Genomic DNA, 15,112 nt, shown 5'->3' with positions numbered 1-15,112 from the left:
TATTTACTAACCTACGTCTAGCTTTCTAAATTACTTAGTATTTATTTATAGATGGAATAAACCTAACAGAAAACCTTAAGTAGTTTACAATTTATAGCATACACACACATATATACACATACATGCATATATGAATTGTGAAACAGTGTAGTGATGGTAAGGCACCGACCAGATAGCAGAATCCCTTCTTACACCAGGGGTGGCTTTTGGAGGCCATTTCATACACCAGTTGCACTCAAATGGTATTTTCACACTGCACTTAACCCTGGATTAATGTTGTTTGACACCCTGCAAACATGTCCTTGCGGGGCCCATGCTGACCTTTTGCAGGCACAGTGGGCTAGGGCCAGCCCACACCAAACATAAACAGGTCCAGTGTGGGCTTGCCCAGGCGAGGACCACAGCTTTGGGCTCACTGCAGGCTCTCTGTGGGACTGGCCACATTAATCCAATGATGGCCCAGTGTGGGCCAGACATGAGCCTGTTAATAAGAATTTTGTGGGCAGTTTTCTTCCTTACCACTAGGGATGCCATGGTGTTTTAGGTTTCCTCATGTAAAGGCATGTGGTAGAGAGAGTTAGCAATAACCCGCTGAACACGTTGGCTGTGTCCAAATTCAGGGTCTGCATCCTCCTTAGGATCCTTCCTACCCGGTTGAAGGAGGAGGGAGCCTCCGACGTCCGCAAAACCCGGAAGTCGGTGTTTGTGAATTTGGACAGCCTACCCTTCTTTCAGTTCCCTCCCTTACCCGTTGCTCATATCCTGTCGCCTAGCAACCGTGACAGTGCCAAGCAAGAAGCGGGAAAATGGACAAACAAAGAGTTATTCTCCTCATTTTAATTATTTTGGAAGAAATAAAGCAATTAAATAAATTAAATACTTTCTTTGCTCGTTGTCGGAGAGTTTTTTATATCAGACTACAAGACAGTCACATCCAGGTAAGCCATTATAGCCTATTTTTATTTGTTTTTAAGTATTCTACTAATTTCTCCTACAAATTCATTGAGCCGAAGCATAAACTTTAGCTTGTTTTGTCAGAGAAACTCCTCTCCCACTCCGCTACCGCTCGCTTCGTCCGCCATTACGCTCTGCCGAAAATAATTATGGGATAGGTAGGACGGGAAAGGATCCACCACACCCATCCTTCCAATTCGGGGAAAAGGAGGACGTATTTGTGGGCCGCATTTGAAGGATCCTACGAATTTGGACAGCCTTCGTCGCGGCGCTGTGACGTAACATCCTTCAAATGAGTACTCCGAAGGATGCAGACCCTGAATTTGGACACAGCCATTGTGCTGTGTCCTGGTTGGGAAATGTATCATTTCAAGCCCAGACTGGTCTTAAGGAGTTTTTTTTTTTCTATTTAAAAGTATACATTGCTGATGTTTTTTGCAGAAATGGTACATGTGTATGGCCTACGTTCGGATTGATGCTAAGAGTTTAAGAGTGTATTTGTATGTATTTTAGAAGGACTCTTTATTGGTGAGGTTACCACATCACGGTCCAGTTTGAATATGGATTTAAAGTTCTTTTCGACGTGAGACCATAGTTTGGACTATTTTTGACTGTTCCTGCACTCTTAAGAAAAATGGTTCTAAACATCACCAGAAAAGGGTTCTTCAGCTTGTATTTATAGCAGAACCCATTTTAGTGCTAAATAGAACCTTTTTATAGGGTTCCATATAGAACCATGCTTTGAAAATGCTATATAGGACCTTAATGGTATTATAAATATCATTTAATGATAGTTTTTCATTAATATTAGTATTTGTATATATTAATTTTTAATATTGTTTTGTTTTTTTACCCCTATATCTGCCTAGTCTTATAATATCTTGAAGTGGCTATTAGGGTTTTACATAAAACCAACAACGTGTCAATTAGGTTTTTTTTTTTTTTTAATGACGTGAAATTGTAGCAAAAATGACAGTGTTCTAACATACGGAGACCCTAAGAGCTCATGGTGGTGGAAAGATTTCGGGTTTTGCGAGGGAACGCAAAAGATTTGAAAAATATTTTTTCCTCCCACCCCAAATTTTTTTCACCCACCCCGAAATCTTTCCACCACCATGAGCTCTAAGGGGCTCCGTACTAACAAGAGTTATTAGCAGAATACATTAATGAATGAAAATGGACATTTAACATACGTTTAAAGAAGTAAAACAAAATATAACATAAAATAGTACATTGAAGACCTAACCCTTGTGAAAAGAAGTGCACTTAAGTATACTTTTATAAAGTGGACTTACTGCAGAAATAATGTACTTTAAAAGAACACACATAAGTGCAAATTAAATGTTATTTTCGACGCTTAAATCCATTTTAATTAACTTCAAATGCATCACATTTTAAAATAATATTAAATGCAATAAGCTGAACTTTTGAGTGATTTTTTTAAACCACTTAAGTGGTACTTTTTAGTATATCTTTGTGTACTTTCATAATTGTCTCTAGTGTCTTTAAAATATGGTTAAAGTGTACTACTAATGTACTAACAAGCAAATGATGTTAACTAAAATATACTTTAATGTCAGTTAACAATACACTTAAGCATGAATTAAATGTAATATTTTCGACCACCTAAATGCCACCTAAAGTTATTTGAAATTGATTGCAAATATATTACAGTTTAAAATGACATTAAATGCAATTAGTTGAATTTTTGAACCACTTAAGTGGGACTTTAGTATATTTTATATGTACTTTGAAATTACATTTAAGTTTATTTTAGTTCACATTAATTGCTTATTGAGTAGTACATATTTAACATTTTAATGTTCTTCAATGTTATATATCTCTGGCAATGAAGCTGGAATTTAGTATAGGCTATTTAAAATTTTATTTAAATCTATTAATTACCTAGTTACAGTCAACACAAACACAAAATGAAAACACACTACATTTATTGACAAAACAATCTCTAAGATGAAAGATTGAAAATCTTTGGCATTATTTTATCTTTGTTTTTAAAAAATAAGTACAAAGATACACATTACAAATACACATAATATACAAATAAAACAAACAGTGCAAGGCTTTAAAACACACGCAAATAGTGTACTTTTGTGATTGTGAATAAGTGCAGTGTTCCGTGAGTGTAACTCTAACGCTGAGTTAACACTGAATGGATGGGGCGTTGTACAGTACAGCGGCACCAGAACTGCAACTGAAAGAATGTGCGCTATAGCACGATACTACAATATTTCTTCAAAAGCAGATCGTGGAGACCCACGATCAAAAATCGGCATATCACACACCCCTACTGGAGAACAATGCAAAATCACTTACATACAAAAGTGCCTAATCTCGCCATCATAGAAAACATCATTCTGTATGATGTACAAGCCTGTTTCCTCATTGGGGACCTAAAAATGTCCACAAGGTCAAAATTTACTGGTATTACTGTCCTTGTAGAGTATTTGGTCTCCATAATTTATAGGATTATAAATTATGGTGGGAAGTCGTGGCCTAATGGTTAGAGAGTCGGACTTGTAATCCGAAGGTTGCGGGTTCGAGTCTCTGGCCGGCAGGAATTGTAGGTGGGTGGAGTGAATGTCCAGCGCTCTCTCCACCCTCAATACCACGACTGAGGTGCCCTTGAGCAAGACACCGAACCCCCAACTGCTCCCCGGGCGCTGCAGCATAAAATGGCTGCCCACTGCTCCGGGAGTGTGTTCACGGTGTGTGTGTGTTCACTGCTGTGTGTGTGCACGTTGGATGGGTTAAATGCAGAGCACAAATTCCGAGTATGGGTCACCATACTTGGCTGAATGTCACTTCACTTCACTTCACTTCACTGCATTACATTACTAACACACAAACTTAATAAAAAAAAAAAAATCATAATTCGTACAACAAATGAGACCTTATTGTAAAACATTACCAAACTGTGTTTATGGTACCCTCGGTTTCACAGACAAGACTTAAAACCAGCCCCAGATTAAAGTGTAATTCTGAGCTGTTTCAACTGAATGAAACTTGCACTGACTGATTTTTTAAAATATCAGTGCCTTTGTTTAGTCTCAAGATGCACACCAGTAATGGTTTTTATAAGGCATGTTAATGAAAATTATTTAAATGTCCTAATTGAACTATGGCCTAATCTTGGCTTAGTCTAAGCCCTGTCTGTGAAACCAGGCCATAAATTCTCAAACCTTTACTAGCACCAACATTAAACCGGACTGAAAGGTTTCTTCTAAAATTTTACTCCAGCATTAGTGAATGCAAGTTTGACTAAATAATTAAAGTTCCAAATGAACTTGCTGGGAAGTGGTGTTTGTCAGTGTCCCAGAAGCTCTTCATCGGCAGTACATTTCAAATGTCATGATGAAGCTGCACACCATCTCTCCACAGTCTCAGTGAACGGAAATGTTCCAAAGAGGCAGGAAAGTCAGAAAAAAATTCCTTGAGGAAAGAAAGAAGAACAATTGTTATAAAACATATCTAGTCATTATAAATGGTTCAGTTGAGTGAAAGCAATAGACACAGTTGCAGTCCAAAGTTTATATGTACCTTGCAGTATCTGCAAAATGTTAATAATTTAAGCAGTAAGAGGGTAGAGGGATAGAATCATTAAAAACAAAATTGCAATTTCTGCTCTGGTGAAGCAGTTTATTCTGCAAGGTGTGTGTAAACTTTTGACCACATCTACATCACCTAAGAGGTGAATTACCTCAGTCATCAGGGGAACATCGTAGTAGAATGCTGGGAGATGTTCCTTCAGATTTCCAGACCACACATCTTCACTGACACTGGGCTTTAAAAATATATAACATTTTTACAGACTGTACAGGGAATAAAACATAACTTTATCAATTACCCAAATACAGATAAATATCCCAAAATCTATGAAAATGAAGAAAGGTACCTTCAATTTGTTTTTCCTCATCTTGTCTTGCAAGCTTCTCTCGCACATCTTCATGAAGAATATTCCTGTATTCACCACGACTGACACAGCAAAGCTGCTGTCCTCTTCCTTTGGTTTGTTACCTGTAAGATGATTAGAGCGGGAACTGTAAATGCACAGGTGGGAATTTATTACTTCCAAATGTAAAATATTCAAAGCATTTAAAATCCATAGGGATAGTGACTTAATATAGCACTTTTAGCTTGTCATCTGTGATCAGGGTGAGCTGACTTACTTCTAATATCACCTCTTCAGTACCAGTCTGTTTCCACACTGTATCTCCAGTAACAAATCTGTACTGATCCTGCAAAATGAATCACTCCAGATAAGTACAAAAAAAATTACATATTACAAACACAATCAGTAATGGAACATCTCGCTCTTCAAATGCAAAAAAAACAACATTATTTCTACATATTTCTATTATTTTTACAGTGCAGTGTAGCCTAGTCTAATTAAAATCAAATGTATTTGAATGCAAATTAATCTGTTAAACTTTTGCTTGCAAATAATGCAATTAAATGTGTGTTTAAGTGAGAACAACATCATTCTGTACACTGATGTAAAGTACAGTACTATTACAAATACAGTACTCTCATAAATGACACATGTAAACAGGTCATGTGCTGGATTTGCCCATTTTATGACACTGAACCTGCAAATATGTAAATATGAACATTAACACAGTGTTTATGAGTGTGAAATGTCAGCTCATGAAAATGCTTAATTGCTGACTCCAGGTAAACTAAATTGTGAGCAGTGCAGTGTGAAATAAAGCAAGATAACTCTGGATTCCATTTAGCCAGGTTTTAAAATGACCCAGGCTTAACTCAAGTGTGAAAAGCCCCCCAAAAATGATTACTTTCAATGTGGTGAGTTCTACTGAAGCCTCTGTTGTCCACGTTACTTAGGTATAATTATGTGAACTAACAATAGTTGTTAATAGATGCAATAAGAGGCCAACTGTATTTTGGAGGAGTCCTTCATATGAGGCTACATCTAATCCGGATACATTCTAAATTGACTGATATGATGTAGGATGGGAGCTGAAGTAAACCACTCTTTTAACTGTTGGAAGGATTGTTCACTGGCATGTGTCCAGTTGAGACGTGATTTATCTCCTTGAAATAGAGATGTGAGGGGGGCCGCGACCACACTGAAGTTGCTGATGAAGTGTCGATAGAAGTTTGCAAATCCAAGGAAACCCTGAAGTTCTTTTACCGTCGTGGGTTTAGGCCAATTAACCACCACCTGAACCTTACTGTCATCCATGGTAACTCCCTCAGGGCTGATGACATAGCCCAGGAACGAGATCCGAGTCTGGTGGAACTCACACTTCTGTATCTTGGCGTACAGTTGATGCTTGATGCCGCTGGAGTACTGCCCTGACGTGTTGAACATGGGTTTCAGTATATCATCAATATAGACGATGACGAATCGGTTCAGCATGTCCCGGAGGACGTCATTGATGAATGCCTGGAACACAGAAGGACTTTTGGCAAGCCCGAAGGGCATAACCCGATATTCATAGTGCCCAGATGTAGTTGAGAAGGCTGTGTTCCATTCATCTCCCTCTCTAATTCGAATCAGGTTGCATGCACTGCGCAGGTCAAGTTTAGTGAAGTATTTGGCGGAGCGGAGCTGTTTCAGGGCGGTGGGTACCAAGGGCAAAGGATAGCGAAACTTGACAGTGATATCGTTAAGGGCTCAATAATCAGTGCAGGGTCGGAGGCCTCCGTCCTTCTTCTTGAAAAAGAAAAACCCTACTGATGCTGGATAGTACAATGAAGCCCTTGCGCAACTCCTCCTTGATGTATTGTTTCATAGTCTCTTACTCGGGTTGTGAGAGAGGGAAGATTCTGCCTCTGGAGCAGTGTTGGGTGGAACGCGTTACTAAGTAACGCGTTACTGTAATTAAATTACTTATCCACTGAAAAAGTAAAGTAAGGGATTACTGTTCATTTTTAGGTAATTTAATTACAGTTACTTATAAAGTACTTGCGTTACATACAGTAAATAATTTCAACAGTTCTAAAAGCAATATTGAATTTGAAATCTAAATTTACCGTCTAAAGATATTGAATGCAGCGGCTTTAACCCTCCGCGTGCGGGTGCGTTCACTTTCAGATTTTCCTGATTCACAGAGAAACCTTAAATACTCAAAATCAGGGCCGGCACCAAGAGGGGGCATTCGCGGGCAGAGTTACCGTGCCCCCCACTTTCCATCCTCTCCCCTTCATGCTGAACGTGATCGTTTCGAAAGCGAAAGTGAAACCGGTAAAACAGCGCACATAAGAAAGCGATTGCACGCTTTAGCGAGCATCAGAAACTGCACGCAATCACAGATTTGCCTCACAAGAACAGCGCGATCTGACATTATTCAGCAGAGAAGATCATTTCTGTAATTTATTCTTTCCTACATTAGTTAACGTGTTATTTTGACATAAACCTGTACAGATTTTACTAGTTGGGCTTTTCCTGAACCTCTTGCCAAACTGAAATGTATTGTTTAACTTTTAAGCCTTTTTGTTATTCAGATATTTTGCAGAGTATTTCTATTTGTCAACCAAAGGTGGTTACATTTTTTTCATAAAAATATTTAAGTATTACAGTTGTTTTAAAGCTAAAAGGCTAAACTATTCTATGTTTGACTCGAATTGAAAGAATATAGAGTTTAATTTATATTAAGGTTTATAGGGATTTTAAGATGTAGCCTAATTAGTGATTTGAATAATTAAGTTACTTATTGAGTAACTAAGTTACTTTTCAGATAGAGTAATTAGTAAAGTAATTTAAATACAATATTGATGAAGTAATTAGTAACTGTAATTAATTACTTTTTGAAAGTAACTTACCCAACACTGCTCTGGAGGCCGTCGATCCTGGGATGAGGTCTATGGCACAGTCACTAGGTTGGTGTGGAGGGAGTTTGGAAGCTTTGGCTTTACTGAAAGCCTCAGACAAGTCCTGGTTTTCAATGGGTATTTCAGGAAGATCTCTGAGCTCGGGTCTCATCTCCGTGGGAAGATTGGTGGGTTTGTAGCTGTAGGTCAAGCAGTGGTGTTGACAGAACTCTGACCATTGGAGAATTTGATGTGGTGACCATGAAATACAGGGATTGCATTTCTCCAGCCACGGTAAGCCCAGGATGATAGGATTCTGAGGAGATTCAATGGCAAACAGTCTAATGGATTCGGTGTGTAGGACTCCGGTTTGAAGTCGTAATTCAGGAGTCAGGTATTTGACCCTCCCAGAGCCCAACGGTCGTCCATCTAGCGCTGCCACTGCCATTCACATGAAATGAGAGAGAGGTTAGGAGATTTGGCAAATGTAATAATGAAATTCCCCGCTGCCCCAGAATCGATCATGGCTTTAGTCTCGATTCCTCTCTTGTCACTATTAATAGTGATGGGAATTTCAAAAGAGGTACAATGATTGTAGTCAGCATTCACCGAAGTGGGATCTCGCCGGGATGGGCGAGCAGAACAGGCGGCCCTCATGTGTCCCGATTCCCGAATTGTTGGCGAATGCGTCTCTCTCTCTCTCTCTCTCTCGCTCTTCTCCGCGGAGAGACGGGTTACACTGACCTGCATGGGCTCTGGGTCTGGGAGTTTCTGTGTGACGGGCAGAAGAAGAGCTGGACGATGAGCACGTCGTGAACGCATTAAATTGTCAATGCGGATGGTCAGTTCCATAAATTGTTCTAAGGTTTTCCCTTCATCGCGGCATGCCAGCTCAGACTGAAGCTCCTCATCAAGTCCTCTTCGGTAGAGCAGTTTAAGGGGGTTATTCTCCCAGCCGGTCTGAGCAGCAAGGGTATAATCTGCCGCGGTGCTGTTGCCCTGGCGCAGAGCGATCAGCTCCTCTCCTACCTCCTTTCCACTGGCCGAGTGCTCGAAAACCTTGCGGAACTGACGAAGGAAGGTTTTATAGGAAGGAAATGACAAGCGGTTTCCCTCCCACATCGCTGTAACCCACTCCAACGCTCTGCCGGTGAGTAGTGAACAGATAAACGAGACTTGGCTGTCATCCGTGGGGAAAGTGAGAGGTTGTTGATTGATATAGAGGTAACACTGCATTAGAAAACCCTTACATCTTTCCGGGGATCCATCGTATTTGTTGGGAAGCGAAAGTCGTGGGTTTTGCAGAGTTGGAGTCGTTATGGGAGTGGTTGGCACCGGCATAGGTGCGGGCTGTCACGGTTCATAGAATCACTGTCTCAGCCTGCTTGTCTGTTTTGGTGTGTGTGGTTGAGTGGGTGTGGCCAGCTCGTGATTACGGGCTGAGCGTCTCCAGCTGTTACTCATCACTGGGGACTATTTAAGATCAGCTAACGCGTCTCTCACTGTCAGATCCTCAGAGTTTCTATGTGTTCCTGTGCTGCCTCTCGTTTGTTTCCTGTCTCTGCCCTGACTTCGGAGGATTCTACAGTCCTGTCTCTGCTCTGACTTTGGAGGATTCTACAGTCGGATCTGGCTGCTCATTGCGTCCCTGCGTCCGTCTCCAATCAACGCTGTGCACGAGCTCAGTTGCCACTTGTGACTCTGTTTTCTTGATAATAAACTGTGATTATCTGCGATTGAATCCTTCTCTTGATTTCATAACACGGGCGGCGTGGGGTTTGATGGCGGACTCACCACGTGGAGATTTTGCAGCGTCCTTACTAACTCCTCGGTAAGTGGTGAGCTTCTGAAGCTGCTGATGGTGCGTGGCTAGCATCGAAGCTTGGGCTGATACCTCTGAGGAGAGTTGATTTAACACTGCTGGGTCCTGGTGTGGCAAAGTCTTCTGTAATGAGTCAGAAGCGGTCGGATCCATTTGCAGTGTTTATTAAGATCAAAGTCAACAGCAGGCAGTGGTCGCAGCGTCAGGAATATCACAGAAAACCATAATCATAAGAGTTACCAGGCTAGGGTCAAGGCAGGCAGCAGGCTAGGAACAGATCAAACAACAAAGGGGCAGAGAATCACAAGGGTCAAGGCAGTCCAGGATCATACACAATCAGGGTAAATGCTCAGAAATGTCAGACGGTGCTAAACAAGACTTCGCAATGGGGTGAAGTGAGAGTGTGGCTTAAGTAGCTGGGGTAATGAGAAACACCTGGCGGTAATCAGTCCTAGGCACGTGGAGAGCTAGTACTCAGGTGAGGGTTGCCCTCTGGTGGTGATCGGAGAGAGCCACAGAGGCCTGATTCGTGACAAAAATTAATATTCTTGTCTTCTAATGTAATATCAATTCCAGAAATCTCCTTAAAGAAGACTTTAAAATCACTCCAAAACAATTTAGTACAAATGTAATCAACAAAAAGATGTTAAATACTTTCATCATTCATTACAAAATGCATATTTTAAGTCAATGTCTTTCTTAAACCTTTTTATAACCTCATTTATTGGATAAATACAGTGAATAATTTTAAATGAAACCTCACAAATCTTATTGGTGATACAGTATCTCCTGGACACCATAAAAGCCTCCTCCCACTTAATGTCTTGGAAGCAGGAATTCTAGAAACTTTTAGTTGGGGGAATTCTTAAAGGCCTACAAATCTGTCTAAGAAAGTTATTGTTGCATTTTCTATCAAGAATACTAACTCCATCTATCTTTATATTTAAAGGAACACTCCACTTTTTTAAAAATAGGCTAATTTTCCAACTCACGAGATAAACAGTTGAGTTTTACCGTTTTCGAATCCATTCAACCAATCTCCAGATCTGGCGGTAGCACTTTTAACGTAGCTTAGCAGAGATCATTGAATCTGATTAGACTGTTAGCATCTCGCTCAGAAATGACCAAAGAGTTTCGATATTTTTCCTATTTAAAACTTGACTCTTCTGTAGTTACATCATGTACTAAGACTGACGGAAAATGAAAAGTTGCGATTTTACAGGCCGATATGGCTAGGAACTATGATATAGCTGGGGACTACTTTCAGGCGCTGCGTAATATCATTGCGCCTGCTGCACCCATGGTATGGCAGCAAAGTTCCTTGATTATTACATCGGAATGTATATGAGTATAGTTACTAGCCAAAGATTAGAAAAGTTAGTTAAAAGTTAGCTAGTGTTAGTATTTTTTTTTTTTTTTTTAAGAATAGAGAGTGCTAGAGTTAGAGGGTCAAAATAAAAATGGAAGAGATGTGTCTTTAGCCGATTCTTGAAGATGGCTGAGGACTCGGATTGAGTTGGGCAGGTCATTCCACCAGGAGGGAACATTTAATTTAAAAGTTTGTGAAAGTGATTTTGTGCCTCTTTGGGATGAACAATAAAGCGACGTTCACTTGCAGAACGTAAGCTTCGAGAGGGCACATAGGTCTGAAGTAATGAATTTGGGTAAAGGGGTGTAGAGCCAGTGATAGTTTTGTAGGCAAACATCAATGCCTTGAATTTTATGCAAGCAGCTATTGGTAGTCAGTGTAAATCGTGGGGAAGTCGTGGCCTAATGGTTAGAGAGTCGGACTCGTAATCGAAAGGTTGCGGGTTCGAGTCCCCGGCCGGCAGGGATTGTAGTTGGGGGGAGTGAATGTCCAGCGCTCTCTCCACCCTCAATACCACGACTGAGGTGCCCTTGAGCAAGGCACCGAACCCCCAACTGCTCCCCGGGCGCTGCAGCATGGCTGCCCACTGCTCCGGGTGTGTGTTCACGGTGTGTGTGTGTGTGCATTTGTTCACTACTCACTGCTGTGTGTGTGCACTTGGATGGGTTAAACGCAGAGCACCAATTTCGAGTATGGGTCACCATACTTGACAATACGTCACGACTTAAATTGATAAACAGAGGTGTGATGTGCATTCTTCTTGGCTCATTAAAAATGTATCCTGCTACCGCGTTCTGGATTAATTGTAAAGGTTTGATAGAACTGGCTGGAAGACCTGCCAAGAGAGTCCAGCCTGGACAGAACAAGAGCTTGAACAAGGAGTTGTGAAGCATGTTCCGAAAGAAAGGGCCTGATCTTCTTGATGTCGAATAAAGCAAATCTGCCAGACAGGGCAGTTTTGGCAATGCGATCTGAGAAAGTCAGCTGATCAACAATCATAACTCCAAGGTTTCTGGCTGCTTTTGAAGGAGTTATGGTTTATGTGCCTAACTGGATGGTGAAATTGTGATGAAACAATGAGTTTGATGGAACCACAAGCAGTTCTGTCTTGGCTATTGTCGGATCATCAAGATGGAATGAGAGGTAGAGTTGAGTGTCATCAGCATAGCAGTGATATGAAAAGCCATGTTTCTGAATGACAGAACCTTGTGATGCCATATAGACAGAGAAGAGAAGTGGTCCACGAACTAAGCCCTGAGGCACCCCAGTAGTAGTATTAGTAGTAGTAGTAATGGTAGTTCTTCCAACCATTTATGCCGTTATCTCACAAAAGCTCCTTTAGCTTTATTCTCAAAAATGTTATCCAATTCTAATTGTAATTTAACTAACATGTCTTTATCTAAGACAAATTATGTTTTCCATATATAAACGTGATATGTTTTATTATGGAATCCTCCTTAACCCTTCTGGCCTTGGCCCTTTCTTTTCCAAACCTGATGGCAAACTTCTTTACTGAATACTAAAAATCCTTTATAATATCATTAACCATTTTTTTTAATTGTTCATTTCCAAGATGCAAGTTATTTAACTTCCAATAATTAAACCCTGATCTTTTTCCAGCCAAACTATCAAAACTAAAGATAACAAATCATTTTGTGATCAGTAAGAACAGAAGGAATTATATAAATTTCCTTAACTTTATGTGCAAATTCTTTAGACAGTGACCAAAAATCAATTCTGGATTGTTTGGAACCATCCTTATTACTCCATGTAAACTCAACTTTATCAGGATTCCTATTTCTCCATTCATCAAGACAATTAAGATGCAAACATAAATCATTAATGAAAGAAAAACAATTTTGTCGTATACATGTCGTGGAGGTAGACAGTCCAATAAAGGATTACTAGGAGATTCAAGGCGGACTTTTACATTTTACAAGAGACTCATGCTCTGGAATCTGACTACAAATTTTGGAGATATCAATGGGGAGACGATCTTTGACTGTCCTATGCAAGCAGCAATGCAGGTGTTGCGATTTTAAGACGAACGTTTAAGGGGAAAAGACTTAAAAGTAATGTACATTCATCTGGAAGATGGGTAATGTTGGTAGTTGAGAAAGAACATAATATTTTTTATTTTAGGAAACATTTGTGGTTATAATAACAAAACTGAGAATCAAACTTTGTTGCAGACTTTTGAAGAGGATGTTTCAGGAATGTTGTTAACATTTTCTAATGCTAATTTAGTTTGGAGACTGGAGCAGTGTTAAAATATAAAAAATAGCTTTTCTTTTTAACATATCATGAATACCCCTCACATTATATGAATATAAACATAACAACATTGCACAGAGAAAAAATAATAATCAAGCAGTGAAGAAAGGCACATCAAATGCCAAAGAACAACGCAACTGAATGAACAAATGACTTAAAAGATCACTAATCCAGTGTGTATTTAAACGAATGTATCAAAAATATGTGAGACATAATAAATGTAATTTACCTTAGAGTCCAACTCTCTCAAAACCAAAGTGACTTGTGAGCTTGTGAGTGAATATCTCAAATAGAGATAAAATACTTAAACATGTGAAGCAAAGAGCTTTTGCTCATTACACTCAAACCTATTTCCCATCAATTATTGTTTTACACATAAAAAGCTCTTTTTCCTTCTTTACGTGGAGCATCGATTTGGGGCCACAGTTTGTTCCAAGCCTCTTTGTGCTTCGTCGTGAGGTCCTCTCCAAACCGCAGCTTCGTCGATTTCAGATATTCCGATCCTCTAACATTCTTCCAAATGAGATCTCTTGTTGACCTGGCAACAAACCTGATCTGCTCGAGTCTTTTCCACGTTCTTCCTACCAACCCTGTGGCTGACATCGATGTGTTGACAGACCTCCTCATTTTCTGGGATGACAAAGTGGCAAATTTGAACCACCCAGACTTTAAAGGTGTCATGAAAATGTTTTATATATGTTCCTTGAGGTTTACTTATAATGTTAATAAAGTTTTTTGCACAAAAAAATAAAAAATAAATATGTGGAAAAATTATTATTTTCAACCCTCATTCTGAACCTCTGTGTAAAATGACCTGTTTTAAGGGGCGGGTCCTTTAACAATTCTCAGTATCAGCCACTAGCTATGTTTCCATCCAAAGATGCAAATTCTACTTATGTGCAAAACTGGATTATCGCATAAAACATTTGCGAATAAAGCAATGTTTCCATCCAGTGAGTCAAAGAGAGCAAAAATCATCACTTCCTGATAAACTGGCACTATCTCTAGTAAATGACTTGCGCCTCAGAGAGAGCAGATGTAGCACAATTAATGCGGGTGTTATGGATCAACTGGGGATCGTGTTAACTGGGGATGTGCTCGTGCAGTATGTTTACCTGGATTTCCAGCAGATGTTAGAAGGCGACAGATTTGTCACATGCTATTCCACTGATCATAAATTAAAAACGTGTTTCACCAGTTGTATACATTGGTATCAGATCATTATACAGGTGAGATGTTATATTCCACGGATCATAGATTAAAAACGTGTTTCACCAGTTGTATACATTGGTATCAGATCATTATACAGGTGAGATGTTATATTCCACGGATCATAGATTAAAAACGTGTTTCACCGGTTGTATACATTGGTATCCTGCAAAATAAAGTGTTTTGATTCCGCGGTGTCCGTTCCTGCGAATTTCATGCAATTTAAAAGGAAGTTTACTATGTTCCCATGTCACGCTCACGTTAACATGGGACAGTCGTTTCGATGGTTGAACAAACTAGTAAAATGGTAAGTATTTTCCTTTCAGTATTACTGTATCACATTACAGTGTGCTGTCATGTGTTCTAAGAGATATAGATTAAGTTAATATTAGTGGTAGGCTAACTAAAGCAAATATGATTTGCAAAGTCCTTTATGTTTTCTTTTGACAAGCCTGTTCATTTATCTGTAGTTTAATATTGTTCTTAATCAAATTATTTATTTTCTGAGTGATTACATATATAAGAAAAAACAGAGATGGGCTACTTTGGCTCGAGTTTGTTCTATTAGTGATTTTTCTATTAGTGATTTCGCCTCTGTATCCTATTTCTCTGGACATAAAGCAGCTACATTTCATCCTGGCTTTATGACTGATCTGAAATCAACATTTTGCATTGGCTTACAACTCTGT

The sequence above is a fragment of the Barbus barbus genome (genome assembly GCF_936440315.1).
Source record: "Barbus barbus genome assembly, chromosome: 21".
Classification (NCBI taxonomy): domain Eukaryota; kingdom Metazoa; phylum Chordata; class Actinopteri; order Cypriniformes; family Cyprinidae; genus Barbus; species Barbus barbus.
The sequence above is the reverse complement of the archived record's forward strand: the minus strand, read 5'-3'. Positions refer to the sequence as shown.